Below are 15,857 nucleotides of genomic sequence, written 5' to 3'. Positions count from 1 at the left end.
AAAAATAGAAAGCAAGTCATTGTGCCATGAAACTTCACAAGAAGGTTTAGGGGATCATTATATGAATTTACAAGTCATAAAAATGGCATTGGCATGGCAAAAATATGAAGATGCACATGAACCCATCTATTGCTCGATCGTGCACAGGGTGCATAGCTCGAGACCAAGGTACCCACGCATGGTGCGTGGCTCAACATATGCAGTTAGTGCTTAAGGGAACTATCCATACTAGGGGCTAGCATGTGCCGATGGTAGTCAAAGCATGTGTCGATAGTGGTCGAAGTATGTGTCGAGACCAAGGGCCAACATGTCCTAATGAAAGTCAAGGCATGTGCAAGTGTCATAGTCCATATACTAGTCCAGGCGAAGAGGTTCTCTTCGATTCGAGGAGTAATTCTAGCTCTAGCAAAACAAGGTCTGACAACCAGGGAGACTAGGCCTGGAGGCATACTAGAGGTCCAAGTCATGAGTAACTAGCCTAGAATAGTGGTACAGGTAGTGATCAAAACTCTAGTGGCTCAAGCCCAGTGTTCAGGTTTGATAGAATTGAGCCAAGCCTAGGTATGAGTGCTGGTAAATGTTAGATGAATTTACAAGCCATAAAAATGGCATTGGCATGATAGAAATATAAAGATGTGCTTGAACCCACCTACTACTCAGTCATGGTACGCATGGTGCATGGCTCAAGCCTAGGATAACTACGTTTGGTGCATGACCTAGCATGTACTGATGGTGTTCGATAGAACTACCTACACAAAGGGCCAACATATGTGGATGGTGGTTAAAGTATATGCCAAGACCAAGGGCTAACATCTCTTTATGGTATTTTAAGTATGTCCATATGCCATGGATAACAAGCTGTCTAGGCCTAGGGGTTTTTTTAAGTTAAAGATCAGTTCTAGTTCTAGCGAGATAGAGTCGATAGCAAAAGGGACTAGGACTTAAGGCGTACTAGAGGTTTAGGTCATGGGAAACTACCCCAAAATAGTAGTATGGGTAGTGATCAAGACTTCAGTATCTCAAGCTTAATGTTCAAGCTCAACGGAATTAAGCCAAGCCTAGATGCGGGCGCTAGTGAGCATTATATAAATTTGCAAGCAATAAAAATGGCATTGGCATGGCAAAAATCCTAAACCCACCTACTATCTGGTCTAGGTGCACACGGTGCATAGTTCGAGCCTAAGATACCCATGCTTGGTATGCAACCTAGCATATGCTAATGGTTTTTGAGGAAACTACCCACATAAAGGGCTAGCATGTGCCAATGGCGGTCAAACCTTATACGGAGACCAAAGCCAACATGTCTCAATGGTGGTTGACGCATGTGCATGTGTCATAGTCCACAAACTAGTCCACACCTAAAGGTTCTCTTTGAGTCAATGAGCAGTTCTAGTTCAACTGGAAAAGGGTTTGATTACTAGGGGGACTAGGCCTTGAGGCCTAATAGAGGCCCAGGTCATAGGGAACTAGCCTGAAATCATGGTATGGATAGTGATCAAGACTTCAGAGGCTCAGGCATGGTGTTCAGCTTTGGCATAATTAAACTAGGCCCAAGTGCAGCATTGGTAAGCATTTTTATGAATTTATAGGCTATAAAAATGGCATTGGCATGGCAGAAATATGATGTGCCTAAACTTACCTACTACCCAATCGTGGTACGCATTATGCACGACTCAAGCCTAGGATACTCACGTGTGGTGTACAGCCTAGCATATATCAATGATGATTGAAGAAACTACCCACACAAAGGGTCAACATGTGCCGATGATGGCTGAAGCATGTGCTGAGACCAAGGGCCAACATATCCTGATGGTTGTCAAGGATGGGCTTACATTAGAGTCTGCAAGCTGGTCCAAGCCTTGAGGTTCTCTCTGAGTCAAGGAACAGTTCTAGTTCTAATAGGATAGGGTATGAATGGTAAGGGGACCAAGTCTTAAGGCCTACTTAGGGCCCAAGCTATGGGGAACTAGCCTAAAATAGTGGTATGAGCAGTGATCAAGACTCCAGAGGCTTAGGTATGGTGTTCAGATTTGGCAGAATTGAGCCAGGTCTAGGTGCTGGCACCAGTGAGGCCTTATATGAATTTACAAGCCATAAAAATGGCATTGACATGGCAGAAATATGAAGATGTGCCTAAACCCACCCATTACCTAGTCATGGTGTGCACGGTGCATGGCCCGAGCCTAGGATACCCGTGCTTGGTGTATGACCTAGCATGTGCCAATGGTGGTTGAAACATGTGTCGAGACCAAAGGCCAACATGTTTTAATGGCATTCGAGGCATGTGCATGTTCCATGGTCGACAAACTGGTCTAGGCCCATAGGTTTTTTCTGAGTCAAAAAACTATTCCAGTTCAAGTGGGACACAGTTTGATAGCTTAGGGGACCATGCCTTGAGGGATACTAAAGGTCTGGGTCATGGGGAACTAGCCTAAAATAGTGGTATAGGCACCTATTACCCAGTCATGATGTGCACGGTGCACGGCCCGAGCCCAAGATACCCGTGCTTGGTGTACGACCTAGCATGTGCCAATGGTGGTTGAAACATGTGTCGAGACCAAGGGCCAACATGTTTTAATGGCATTTGAGGCATGTGCATGTTCCATGGTTGACAAACTAGTCTAGGCCCATAGGTTTTTTCTTAGTCAAAGAGCTATTCCAATTCAAGTGGGACACAGTTTGATAGCTTAGGGGACCATGCCTTGAGGCATACTGGAGGTCCAGGTCATGGGGAACTAGCCTAAAATAGTGGTATAGGCAATGATCAAGACTCAGCCGCTCAGGCACAATGTTTAGGTTTGGCAGAATTGAGCCAAACCTAGGTGTTGGCATTGATGAACATTATATGAATTTACAAGCCATAAAAATGGCATTGGCAAAGTAAAAATATGAAGATGTGCCTGAACCTACCTATTGCCTTATCATGGTGCACATAGTGTATGATTCGAGCCTAGGATACCTATGTTTTGTGTACATTCTAGCATGTGCCAATGATGTTCAAGGGAGCTACCTATACAAAAGGCCAGCATGTGCCGATGGTGGTTGAATCATGTGTGAAGACCATGGTTCAACATGTCTTAATGGTGGTTGAGGCATGTACATGTGTTACCCGTAAGCTAGTCCAAGCTTAAGGGTCTTTTCTAAGTTAAGGAGTAGTACTAGTTCTAGTGGAAAATGGTTTGATTACCAGGTGGACTAGGCTTTGAGGCCTACTAGAGGCCCAAGCCATAGGAAATTAGCCTAGAATAGTGGTACGGGCAGTGATCAAAACTCAAGAGGCTTAAGCACGATGTTCAAGTTTGGTAAATTTGAGCCAGGCCTAGGTGTAGGCCCTAGTGAGCGCTTATGTGAATTTACAGAACATAAAAATGGCATTCGCATTGTAAAAATATGAAGATGGGGCTAAACCCACCTATTACCTGATCATGATGCGTATTGTAAGTAGCCCAAGGCTAGGATACTCATGTGTGGTGCATGGCTTAGCATGTGTTGATGGTGTTTGAGGAAACTACCCACACAAAGGGCTAGCATGTGCTGATGGTGGTTGAAGCATGTATAGAGACAAAAGGCTAACATGTCTTGATAGTGATTATGGCATGTGCTTGTGTCACAATTTGCAAGCTGGTCCAAACCCATTGGTTCTTTCTGAGTCAAGGAGCAATTCCTATTCTAGCAAGAAAGGGTTCGATTGCTAGAGGGACTAGGCCTTGAGGCCTATTAGAGGCCCAGGTCATAAGGTACTAGCCTAAAACAATGGTATGGGCAGTGATCAAGACTTTAAAGGCTTAGGCACAATGTTCAAGTTCAGTGGAATTAAGCTAAGCCTAGGTATGGGGGCTAGTGAGCACTTAGATGAATTGACAAGCCATAAAAATGGCATTGGCATGAAAGAAAAATTAAGATGTTCCATAACCCTCATACTTTCCAATCATGGTGTGCAAGGTGAGCAGCTTGAGCCTAGGATACCTACATGTGGTGTGTGGTTCGGCATGTGCCAATGGTGACCAAGGGAACTACCCATATAAAGGACCAGCATGTGTTGATGGTGGTCAAAGTATGTGCCAAGACCAAGGGCCAACATGTCCCAAAAGTGGTCGAGGCATGTGCATGTGTCATAGTCCGCTGCTGGTCCAAGCCTAGGGGTTCTCTTTAAGTCAAGGAGCATTCTAGTAAGACAGGGCCAACTACCAAAGAGACCAGACCTTAAGGCCTATTGGAGGCTCAGGTTATGGGGAAATAGCCTAAAATAGTGGTACGGGTAGTGATCAAGACACCAAAGTCTTAGGCACATTGTTTAGTTTTAACAAAATTAAGCCAGGCCCAAGTGCAAGTGCTAGTGAGTGCTTATATGAATTTATAAGCCATAAAAAGTGCATTGCCACAATAGATGTGCTTAAACCCACCTACTACCAGGTTATGGGGTGCATGGTGTGCAACCCAGCATGTGTTGATGGTGTTCAAGGTAACTACTCACACAAAGGGCTAACATATGCCCCTATGATGGGTCGACAATTGAGTGATAGGCACGGGTGTCACTTCTAGCTTAGATTTTGACTTAGAGGCATTCAGTCATAATCCAATGCATGGAAGCTTTGTGCCACTAGCTCTTTAACCAAGCACAATGACCAATTGTGTAAATCAACGGTTCCTCTTATACTAGGTTGAATTACTAGTGCCATGCTGCCATTAGTAGGGTAAAATTAACTTGCCTCATGACAGTCTAAACCCTGCTTACATTTCCTAGTGGTGGGTGAACAATCCAAAAAGCAACATCGCTATAAATGCTTGGCTGCCACAAGCTAGTTGTCCCTATGGTAACTTTTTTGACACCTCTAGCTTCAAATTCTAAAGGTCTAAAGGATCTATAATCCATGTTTTCATAGTTCATTTTTGTACTAGAAATCAAAATCAAATGAGCCTTTACCCTTTTGTTCCATGTAAGATTTTTGTTCTTGTTGAACTCATCTTGGGACACCTGTGTTATCTTTTAACAAATGTGCTACCCTAGCCAAAATCCCCACTTGATAATGTCTTATGCCCAGATTGATTGACCAAGGCCAGCCTTGGGTCCAAAAGAAAAGGTCATGCCTCACCTCCAATTCATGGAATAAGTAAAATAACATTAAAAGTAATGGTATTTCAATTTCACTCAAGGCCTTCCATTTATCCTACACCAATTAAGTTATTTCCCAAAGTCAGCCTATAGTCAAGCTCAATAAGGTTTTCTTTCCCTACTATTTCCTCCAAGCCTATTCCCTTAGCTATGGTTTTGAGGATAGTAGACAGGGATAGTGGGAATCTCATTAATCCATTCATGTGAAACACTAATTAGATGATGAGGAATTTGGCTACATTAAAAGGGTCATAGTTACTCTTGTCATTTACCTCCCGCTTGTTTGAATTTCTTCACTTTGACATTTAGAACATAGGGTAGAAATCACATTACATGAGCATATGCAGAAACCATTGCATTGATTTGTTTTAATTAAATAGTTGGATTCCCTTTGTCTATACCAATTCTAATTTGACTGCTCTCACCTAGGAAAGGCCTTCGAAGGAGCAATTCCTAGTCCCTTTGAGTAGCACATGGCAACCTGCTCTTGCCATAGGAGTAGATTGAGCAATGTATCGATAGCTGACGGGTTTGAGATTAGGACCCTCATGCCCAAACCTTAGAGCCAATCCTTTTTCCAAGGTTATGGATCCATTTTGCGACTTCCCTTGCCTATATTGTTCCATTTACTAGAACCTATTCACCTTAGAGACCTGATGCAGTTATAAGTACGACTAGGCATGGATGGCACTTGGTCTTCTAAATGTTCAAGGGCCACCAAGGGCACACTTGACACCATAAGATGTGTGGTGCTCTTTTGGTTGTTGGACCCTACCTCTAACTAAGCCATTTCTAGGGTAGGCAAGCCATTAAAAAAAATATATAACTATTCCTAAGGCCCCCATCAACTTTTCCAAACTCCCTAATGTTGTCGTTAGCTGCTGCATCCTGATTAAGGAATTTTAACTTAAATCCCTTTTGAAACTCATGCTAGACATGCTATCAAATGAGCTTTCCCTTTCTCTTAGGATCGACTAACCTCTGCCATTCACATGGAACCTTTCTCTTCTTCAGCCTTTAAAGTTTTCATTTGAATATTGGCTACTACCACCAAGATCTGCACCAATGGTCACTCCACCTAGGTTCACACCCTGGGTTTTGTGGATACTGCTATGTCCTCCTACTCATCGAGGCTTGGCCTTTGCCCTAACAGCTGGGAATAGGTCACGTGCTTAAGCGCCATCCATTTTTTAGGTTAGTTGATTCGGCAGATGACTTGTTTCACATTCCTTAGTGGATTTCGACTTCCATGACCACCACCCTACTGTCTTAATCAACCAACACCCCTTATGGGTTATAGGTTAGAGCATAATTGGGCACCATAACTTGGCTTCTAGTTCATCTCGTATCACCAATTCTGCTTACCAAAAATGGCCTACTTAGAGCTTTTGATTCTGTGGCATGGCTAAACGAAGCAACCACGCTGTCATGAGCCAACATTGTATAGGGCCATGATCGGGCATAAGATGTCATGAGTCACCCATGTATAAGGCCATGATTGAGTAGAGGTGCCAAGGTGGAGGGTAAATCTCATGGGCTAGGAAAAAATGTCCCCATTTCAAACTTTGTAATGGTTCATGATAGCATAGGTGTAAAATCTCTTAAGCTCTTTAGAGGGGTGAGCAGTCAACGTATTGTTAGGCTATCTCACTAGCTAAGGTATGTGCTAGACCACCCATTTAGAGCTACCCCTCTAAACTCGACGATGGTAGGAAGACTCAATGCTTTTTTTATACTTATTGTACTATTCTTGATATTAATAAAACATTTTTTTCTTATGAGAACACTGGGGGTTACCTTGGTGTGTTCCCATTATGCGCTGATATATTGTTGTGTATTCTTAAGATTAACTTATGGCTTGTTGGTTGCCTATTCATATATCAAACTATCCTTGGCTAACTTGTGTGGAAGTATCCATCCAAGTGCCACACAGTCTATTGCTTCATTGAGAGAAAGCTTAGCCTATGACATATGGTATTAGAGCACAATTGAAAAATGCTAGAGAATTGATAAAATGGATATGAGTGGTGAATTTAATGATCAACAAAGGATCAAGGAGCTTGAGGCCATGGTGGCTACCCTAAAAGCTCATATGGTTACTCATGATCCACTGAAGGGGATTAAGATATCCCAGTGGGAGTTGTCTGATACTCTATATAGCTTGGGTGAGGAAACCAAAGATGCCTTAAGTGTTCTCTACAGAAAGTTTGAAAAGTTTAGGGCCCAAGTGAGTATGCTACAAATGGCTATGGCCAGGTCAAGTTTTAGCTCGTAAAGAAAGAGAAAAGGGCCAAAGTGCTAAAGCCTCGATGTAATGAGGGGGCTAGAGATGTCAAAGAGCTTGAGAACTTCCTGTTTGACATAATACAATTCTTTTAAGCTATGCACACATAATCAGAGGAGGATAAGATTGCAATGGCTTCAATATACCTTGCCATGGATGCCAAGCTATAATGGTGTTCAAAATTTGTAAGTAATGAATGCCCTATTAAAACTTAGGCAAATCTTAAGCAAGAGTTGAAAAATGAGTTCTTCTTTGAGAATGTGGAGTATATGGCCCGAATGATGCTTCTAGAATTAGTGTAAACAAGAACAATGTAAAAGTTTGTAAGGAGCTTTCCTACCTTAATGTTAGACATTAAAGACAAGTCTAAAAAATACAAGATGTTCTAATTCCTTGAGGGCCTTAAACCTTAGGCTAGGATGGAATTACAAAGATAAAAGGTGCAAGATGTGGCCACGACCATGGCTACCACCAAACATCTTAATGACTATAACAATGCCCCCTTAAAATGAAAGAACCCTCTATCAGGTGGCAATAACTTCAACTTTGCGAATGGTAGAAAGATGGTCAAAGTAGATAGACTCTTCAATGAAGGATTAGATAAGATGCCTTCTAGTTGAGACAATACCCAACCCAAGGCAAACAATGTATCGAATTTCAATCCGAAGCAACTGTTAGCTTGTTTCTTATGCAAGGGGTCACATTGGGTGGCCAAATGCCCACGTAGAAGTGCCTTTAATGCTTTGAGAGCCTCCTTTCAAAAGTCCTCTAAAGTAGTCAAAACTGTTGAAAAAGTTAAATATAAGCCATCATGGATGGGCTCAATATGGTTCCTTAATGCCAACTAAACATGATAAAGAAAGGATTTGTGAGAGGTTCGATGTATGTGGACCTAGTACTCAATGGTAAAACCATAAAAGCCATGGTAAATATAGGTGCAATTGATACCTTCATCACAATAGAGAAAGCAAAAAGGTATGGTCTCTAGGTTAATAAACATTGTGGGTAAATAAAAAAAGTTAACTCATCAGCCTTTATGATCAGTGGAAGCTCCAAAAGTGTGATGACCAAGTTAGGGCCATGGGATGGAAATGTAGACTTCATGATTTCTCTCATGGATGACTTTGATATTGTCCTAGGATTGGGCTTCATGATGTTGGCTCAGGCAATCCCAATCCCTACTGCTAGTTGTTTATTGTTCTTAGGGGAAAGCTTATGTGTTGTGTCAACCACAATCCTTTATAAGAGTAGGAAGAAAATGATTTCAACATTACAATTCAAGAAATGAGTAAAGAGAAGGAAGCCTTCTTATGTGGCTATGCCAATTTACAAAGATGGGATTAATAAGAGTTTGTAGTTATGTATGGACTATAGGGCATTATACAAAGTCACTATGAGAAACAAATATCATATTCCTCTTATTGCTGATTTGTTTGATCAACTAAGCTAGGCTAAGTGCTTCTCCAAATTGGACTTGAGATCTGGCTATCATCAAGTTAGAATTGCTAAAAGAGATGAGCCAAAAACCACTTGTGTAACACAGTATGGTGCATTTGAATTTCTTGTTATGCTTTTTGGATTGACTAATGCCCCTGCCATATTTGTTACCTTGATGAATCAAGTGTTCCATGACTATCTTGACAAGTTTATGGTCATCTATTTAGATGACATACTGGGCTATAGTTCTACCTTGGAAGAGCACCAAGAGCACCCACATCTTATGTTTCAAATACTACAAGACCATCAATTGTATGTTAAAAGATAAAAAAGTGCATTTGCTCAAACATGAATTCACTTCTTAGGCTATAATGTTGAACAAGGCCACATTCGAATGGACATGGAAAAAGTTAGGGCTATCAAGGATTGGGCAACACCAAAGAATGTTAGGTGAACTCCACACATTTTTGGGGTTAACCAACTATTATAAGAGATTTATGGAAAGATACTCTCGTAAAATCATGGCTTTCATAGAGCTATTAAAAAATAAGCATAAATGGTGTTGGACAAGTGAATGTCAAGAGGCTTTTGAAGGCTTGAAGAAAGCCATGATAAAGGACCTTGTCTTAACTCTCCATTACATTAGGAAACCTTTTGAAGTTTAAACAAATGTATCTAATTTCCCTATTGGGGGACTGCTTTTACAAGAATGGCACCTTATAGCATTTGAAAGTCAAAAGTTAAGCAAAGCTAAAAAGTAATATATGGATCAAAAGAAAGAACTTCTAATGGTAATCATTGTTTGAAACCATGGCAGCATTATTTGTTAGGTCATAATTCGTAGTTAAGATAGATAATGCGACAGTTAGTCATTTTCTCACCCAACTGAGGCTCATGGCTAAGCAAGCTAGATGGTAGAGTTTCTAGTTGAATTTGAATTTTGTTTTGAGCACATAACTAGAATAACCAATCAAGTGATAGATGCACTGAATAGATAAGCAAAACTGGCTGTCCTTAGGAGAATTGCCCTGATGGTAACTAGTAAAGTCACAAAAGATATTCGTAAACTAATTAAAGATAATCTGAAGAAAGACCCATAGGCCAATGTCATCCTGAAGCTAGTAGAAGAAGGGAAGTCCAAGTATTTTGGCAAGAAAATGGGGTTTTATTGACAAAAGGTCCTTGGTTGTTTGTGCCAAAAGTAGGAGGTCTAAGATAGATGCTAGGGAATGCCATGATACACCATGGGTGGGTTACCCTGGTTAGCAACGTACTTTGGCTTTACTAAAACAAAGTTATTATTGGCCTCACATATGGCAAGATGTGATGGACTATATGAAGACTTACCTCATTTGCCCATAAGACAAAGTTGAAAAGAAGAAATTGACAAGCATACTTGAACCATTACTTATGCCCATAAAACCTTAGGTAAGTTTCTCCCTTGACTTCATATTGGGCCTTCCTAAGGTTGGTGATCTTGTGTCTATTCTAGTAGTGATTGACCATTTCTCTAAATATGCTACATTGATTCTCGCCCAAAAGTATTACATCATGGAAGATATGGCTTGAATAATATTTAAGCATGTAATCAAGTATTAGGGCCTTTCTTAAAACATTGTTAGTGACAGGGATTCAAGATTCACTAGGTTATTCTCGAGAGAATTTTTCAAGATCTTGGTATCTCAGCTCAACATCTTTTCAAGTTATCACTTGCAAGCTAATGGTCAAACTAAATGATTTAATAGGTTATTAGAGGAGTACTTAAGACACTTTGTTTAAGCCAATCAGAAGAATTAGCCTTTATTGTTGGATGTAGCTCGGTTTTGTTTTAATTCCAACAAGTGTTCTTCCCCAAACAAAAGTCCATTTGAAGTGGTCATTGAACAACTACAAAAACCACTACATACATCCCTTGAGCCATATCGAGGGAAGAATCCACGAGCCTTCAACCTTAGCAAAAAATCAATACAAAACACAAATTGTGCAAGCAGATTTAGAAAAGGCATCGAACCACATGAAGAAATGGGCAGATAAGGGCCGAAAGGCACAGTAATTCAAAGTTGGTGATCTTGTTCTTATCAGATTACTGCCCGAACAAACCAGGTTCCTAAAGAAGCAGGATTATAGGTTGAAGCATAAGTATGAGGCTCCAGTGAAGATCATTTCCAAAGTTGGGAATACCTCTTATAAAATTGACCCACCAAAATCGATAAAGGTGCACCTAGTGTTCCATGTGAACAACTTAAAGCCCTATCATGCAAACCCCATAGATATAAGTTAAGGTGAATCAACTAGAGTTGCCATTACCATGATGCCACCATCAGAACATTAAGTTAAAAAGATTTTAGTTGACAAGGTATCTTGAGTATCTCGAAGAATAGTTCATGAATATTTAGTGGAGTGGGAGAGCTTAGGACTAAAAGAAACTAGTTGGGAGAAAGATCATGTCCTCCAAGCATTCAAGCAAAAGATTGAAGAATTCTATGCCAACAAGTCAATGAGGTCATCGACAAAATAGGTGGGGAAGAATGTCATGAGCCAACCTTGTATTGGGCCATAACCGTGCATAGGATATAATGAGTCACCCATGTATAGGGCCATGACTAAGTAAAGGTGCCAAAATGGAGGGTAGATCTCATTGGGTTGGAAAAAGTGTCCCTATTTCAAACTTTGTAATGGTTCTTAGTAGCATTGGTATAAAATCTCTTGATCTCTTTCAAGGGGTTAAGCAATCGACATATTATTGGGCTACCTCACTGACAAAGGTACATGTTAGACCACCCATCTAAGGCTACCTCTCTGGCCCCAACAATGTTGGGAAGACTCGGTGCTCTTTTTATACTGTTGTAATTTCTTGATATTAATAAAACAATTTTTTTCTAATGGGAACATCGAAGGTTGCCTTGGTGTGCTCCTAATATGGCCCAATATATCATTATATATTCTTGAGATTAATTTGTGGCTTGTTGGTTACCTATTTAGATATCAAACTATCCTTGGCTACTTATGGGGAAGCATCCATCCAAATGCCATATGGTTTGTTGCTTCATTAAAAGAAAGCTTAGCTAGTGACACATGTCATCTTCCCTATTTAAAGTTTGAGAATAGATCGAAAGTGTTGTCCATCCAATGCCTCTAATTATTGTCTTTACCCTATAGAACATGCCAAGGGCTTTAACTATCCTAAAGGAAACTTCAGAGGGAACTAGCTATAGATGGTTTGATTAATCTTTCACCCCTATACCCAAGTCATACAAATGATTTACACATCATTTTCACTGCAAGCCTCTACCAAAGTTTCATCTGACTTTACCTGTTTGAGCATAGTTCACCATCTTTTAGGTTCTAATAGGCAGCTCACACTCGAACCCTTTATAAAAAAGTTCAAGGTCAGTCAGTGGTGCACCCATGAGAGATCCCGTCAATCAACTTCCTTGCACCTTATGGGTTTTTTAGCTCATTGACTAGCACACATGTTAGATTTCGTGGTCTGTGTTTCAAAATGGGTTAGATGGTGAGACCACATGCTAATGCCTAGAGCATGCTGGTGTTAAGGCACACTAAGATGATGTGTGTTGCATTCCATGATCACGGTGATAACATCTCTATAGGCATATCGAAAGCCTAGGCTTGGGCCATCATCATGACCCATGTCGATCCATACCTTGAGCTAATTAGCGAATCGGCTACTATTCCACATCTGATGAAAACATATTGTCGACCCATAACTGCTTCCCTTTCGATAATTTTAAGCACTTTTTGACTCTTTTTTCAAAGTCTTTTTCATCTTTCCTTCATGGTACTTGTTTGCTATCGGTCTTTCACCCATATTTAACCTTGGATAGAATTTACCCCTTAATTAGGGCTGCATTCCCAAACAACCCAACTCACAGACAATGCCTAGTGCTATGAAAGGGTCTAGGCACAACAGGGCTCTCACCCTCTCGACAACCTTTTTTAGGGTGTTTGGGCCTAGTCTACCATTGAGGACGCTTCTCCAGACTACAATTTGGACACTGAAGGTGTCTAATTCTCAAGTTGGGCTATTCTCAGTTTTCTCGCCACTATTAGAGGAATCTTGGGTAATTTTATTTCCTTCACTTATTGATATGCTTAACTTAGTGGGTAATCTTGCCTAACCTAATGTCATGATGCAAGCATTGACCAAGTGATGCAGGGGATCTAATAGGGTCTGGGTGGACAATAAGTACATGTCATCAAAGATGAGGCACATTAGGGGCTTTACCACTAATGGTCACAGTGCTATCATTGCCAGGGACTAACTTTTGGGCCAACCATGACCGACAAGATCACAAGATGCCATCTTCCACCCCCTTCACCTAAAGCTCGATGGGCAGGGGTTTAGAAGGGGTGACAGTGCATGACTCCCAGGCAAACGTGCCCTCAGCCTAATGGCTTAGGGCATAACTTACATTGAAAGACTCGATGGTTTAGGGGATTTTGAAATTCACACCAAGTATTACATTTCACTATATTCTTCTTCAATGTAAAAGTTGAGATATCCATTGTCGAGAGTCATTTTTGGTTTTTCATGACAAAAAGAGTCACAATACTAACTATGCACACATCACAAATAGGATGATGATGGCACATGCATTCTTTTTCATTTTGGTTCTTTGGCACAATTCACACTATGGCTTTGTTATTCAGCCGCAAGTAGCAATACCAATCATTTCGCCCCTCCGAGATGTAGAATGAAGTGTCACATCCGCCTGAGGCTAAAAGGGGCTCAGGGCATGAAGGCACCTTCACCCTTTCAGTGTTTCGTTAATGTGCTCATGAGTCATTCATTAAGTAGGTTTCGACAATGATCCTTTGGACAATGATCCTTCTGTATGTTCACCTACTAAAACCTTGTTACGACTTCTCCTTCCTCTAAATGATAAGGTTCAGTGGACTTCCTATGATGTCACAAGTAACGAATTGTCCATGTCACCGTGATTCAAACACTTCATCAAACCATTCAATCGGTAGGAGTAATAGGTGGTGTACAAAGGGTAGGGATGTACTCAACATGAGTTGATGACTTACGCTTACTAGGAATTCCTTGTTAAAGACCAACAATTACAATGATCTATCCCCATCATGATGAAATTTCAAAAGTTACCCAGACTTGTTAACCAAGGCTATAAACTCTTTGAATACATCAATGTAGCAAGTCTGTAGCCAAGAACATCTAAGGGCATCACAGACCTATTATTGCCTCAAACTTCCTTAGCCTAAGTGGCCATAGTCCCTCTGAAAAGCTAGCCACAAAGGATCACCTCCCCGTACCTAGTTAGCAAGCTAAGGTCTTGTTCTTTAATGAAGTTAACTAGACAAATCATTTCACCAACTAAGAATGGCCATACACCACCACCAATAGAATAAAAATGAAGCTCTCAATCTATCAATCCTTACTATGTCTAGACTTAGTAAGTTTCCCTTTCTTAAGTTAAATTAAGCCACACGTTCTACTGTTGGTGATGCCCTTTTGTCAATTCCTTTAAGTTTCAACCTTGCGACCATACTCAGTCAAAACCCAAAGACTTTGATTTCTCATAAGGTGCTGGTGGAGTTCTAAAAGTAATATCCATCGATCCTTGGCCGACATCATTTATGGTTGAGACTAGGATGGTATTTGATCATCTTTGAGCCCTAACTTTCATTATTGATTAATGAAAACATCCTTGCCAAATGCTTTTATAGTTGTTCATCTTTCATAAATCCAAAAATTTCACCTCTAACTATGAAATTTGAATGCCCCTAATTGTCCCTGTTAATCATTACTCCTATCTCGAAAGCTAACACATTAAGACTGAAATCCTATGATGTTATCCCATGCTAATGTATATAAGCACAAGCCTACTTTGAGCACTCTAATTTCTTCAAAGTAACAATGTTAGAGGAACAACTTGGCCAATTAAAGCTAGGAGTGCCTCACTAGTAGTAGGGAAGAGTAGCTTGGTGCTCATTGTGAGGTGGACCGAATGACCCAATCCTAGTTTCAACTATAAGCTTTTTAACAGCAACAACTTAAATATATGCTATTGGAGCTAGAATTGCCGCAGCTACTAGCACTAGACTTACCTTTCAATGGATCCCCATTAAAGGATTTAGATTGTACTTATTCTAATTACTAGACTCATAAAGCTTGGTATTGTTATTTATTTTCACTATCTCCCTATGTTAGGATTGGGTAATTTGTGCACCTGCTGCCTTTCTTGGAAGTGGTAGACATTTCTCTGGCTCTCTCTTTGGAATCAAACCCTAATTCTCCATCACCCATCACCACCATAGTAGGCCATTATCCTACTATCAAAAGTTGATAGGGCAAAAATTTGAATGATGCATCTCCGGCATATAGGCTGTGTGATCTATCTAGTTATCATGAATCATCAGAGTAATGGACAAAGATTGTGTAGACCTTTTATCTAATGAATGCATCCCTTCCAAAAGTTGAGGTTTGTTGCACATATTAGCTCTAGAATTACTACAATTATCCTGGTAGTAGATATCATTAGATAACCTCTAATTGATTTAATAAGCCATTCATAGTTTCACTATCTGAATTAGTTCAAACTTACATAAGCATGGCTTAATCTTCGAGACAAACATATGACTGCTTGGCAGGATCAACCAAGTAATATTCCTTCAGGATGTTGGCACTGCATGAGCCTCAATGCACTGACTGAGAATAGAGATAGCCAATATAAAGCACAAGCATCATGCATGTCAAGCTCGTAAAATACATAGCAACAGATGTGCAAGGGTCGAGAGCCTGTACCCATAAAACATTCCACATCTAATAGCACGATCAAACACTAGTGCACCAATGTGGCTATAGAGGTTTGGGTGGCACACTTAGGACACAACACATGATTGAGGTTTGACCCATAACCCTTAAAGATACAAGAACAATGATGAATTGCAAGACATCCAGTTACCATCAATTTAGGTATGTAGCATAGGATCTCGATTGTACCCCTAAGGTACGATGACCACATAGAGGGAGATTAAAGA

At 40.6% G+C, this 15,857-nt stretch overlaps 1 non-coding gene and 2 pseudogenes across 1 annotated transcript; all 3 read right to left on the bottom strand.

Annotated features, from left to right (window-relative positions):
* Window positions 1-4,397: 4,397 nt before the first annotated feature.
* Window positions 4,398-12,983, bottom strand: LOC149516299 (25S ribosomal RNA; annotated as a pseudogene).
* A 233-nt stretch (window positions 12,984-13,216) lies between these two features.
* On the bottom strand, window positions 13,217-13,372 carry LOC149516298 (5.8S ribosomal RNA). Its single transcript, XR_016346044.1, has one exon. It is a non-coding gene; the product is annotated as a 5.8S ribosomal RNA (ribosomal RNA).
* Window positions 13,373-13,675: 303 nt separating this feature from the next.
* LOC149516297 (18S ribosomal RNA) lies at window positions 13,676-15,480 on the bottom strand (annotated as a pseudogene).
* Window positions 15,481-15,857: the final 377 nt, after the last annotated feature.

The sequence above is a fragment of the Durio zibethinus genome, chromosome 10 (genome assembly GCF_047325235.1).
Source record: "Durio zibethinus cultivar Kanyao isolate XHJ-2024 chromosome 10, ASM4732523v1, whole genome shotgun sequence".
NCBI classification, from domain to species: Eukaryota; Viridiplantae; Streptophyta; class Magnoliopsida; order Malvales; family Malvaceae; genus Durio; species Durio zibethinus.
Note: the sequence above shows the minus strand (reverse complement) of the source record. Positions and strands in the feature narration are given on the sequence as shown.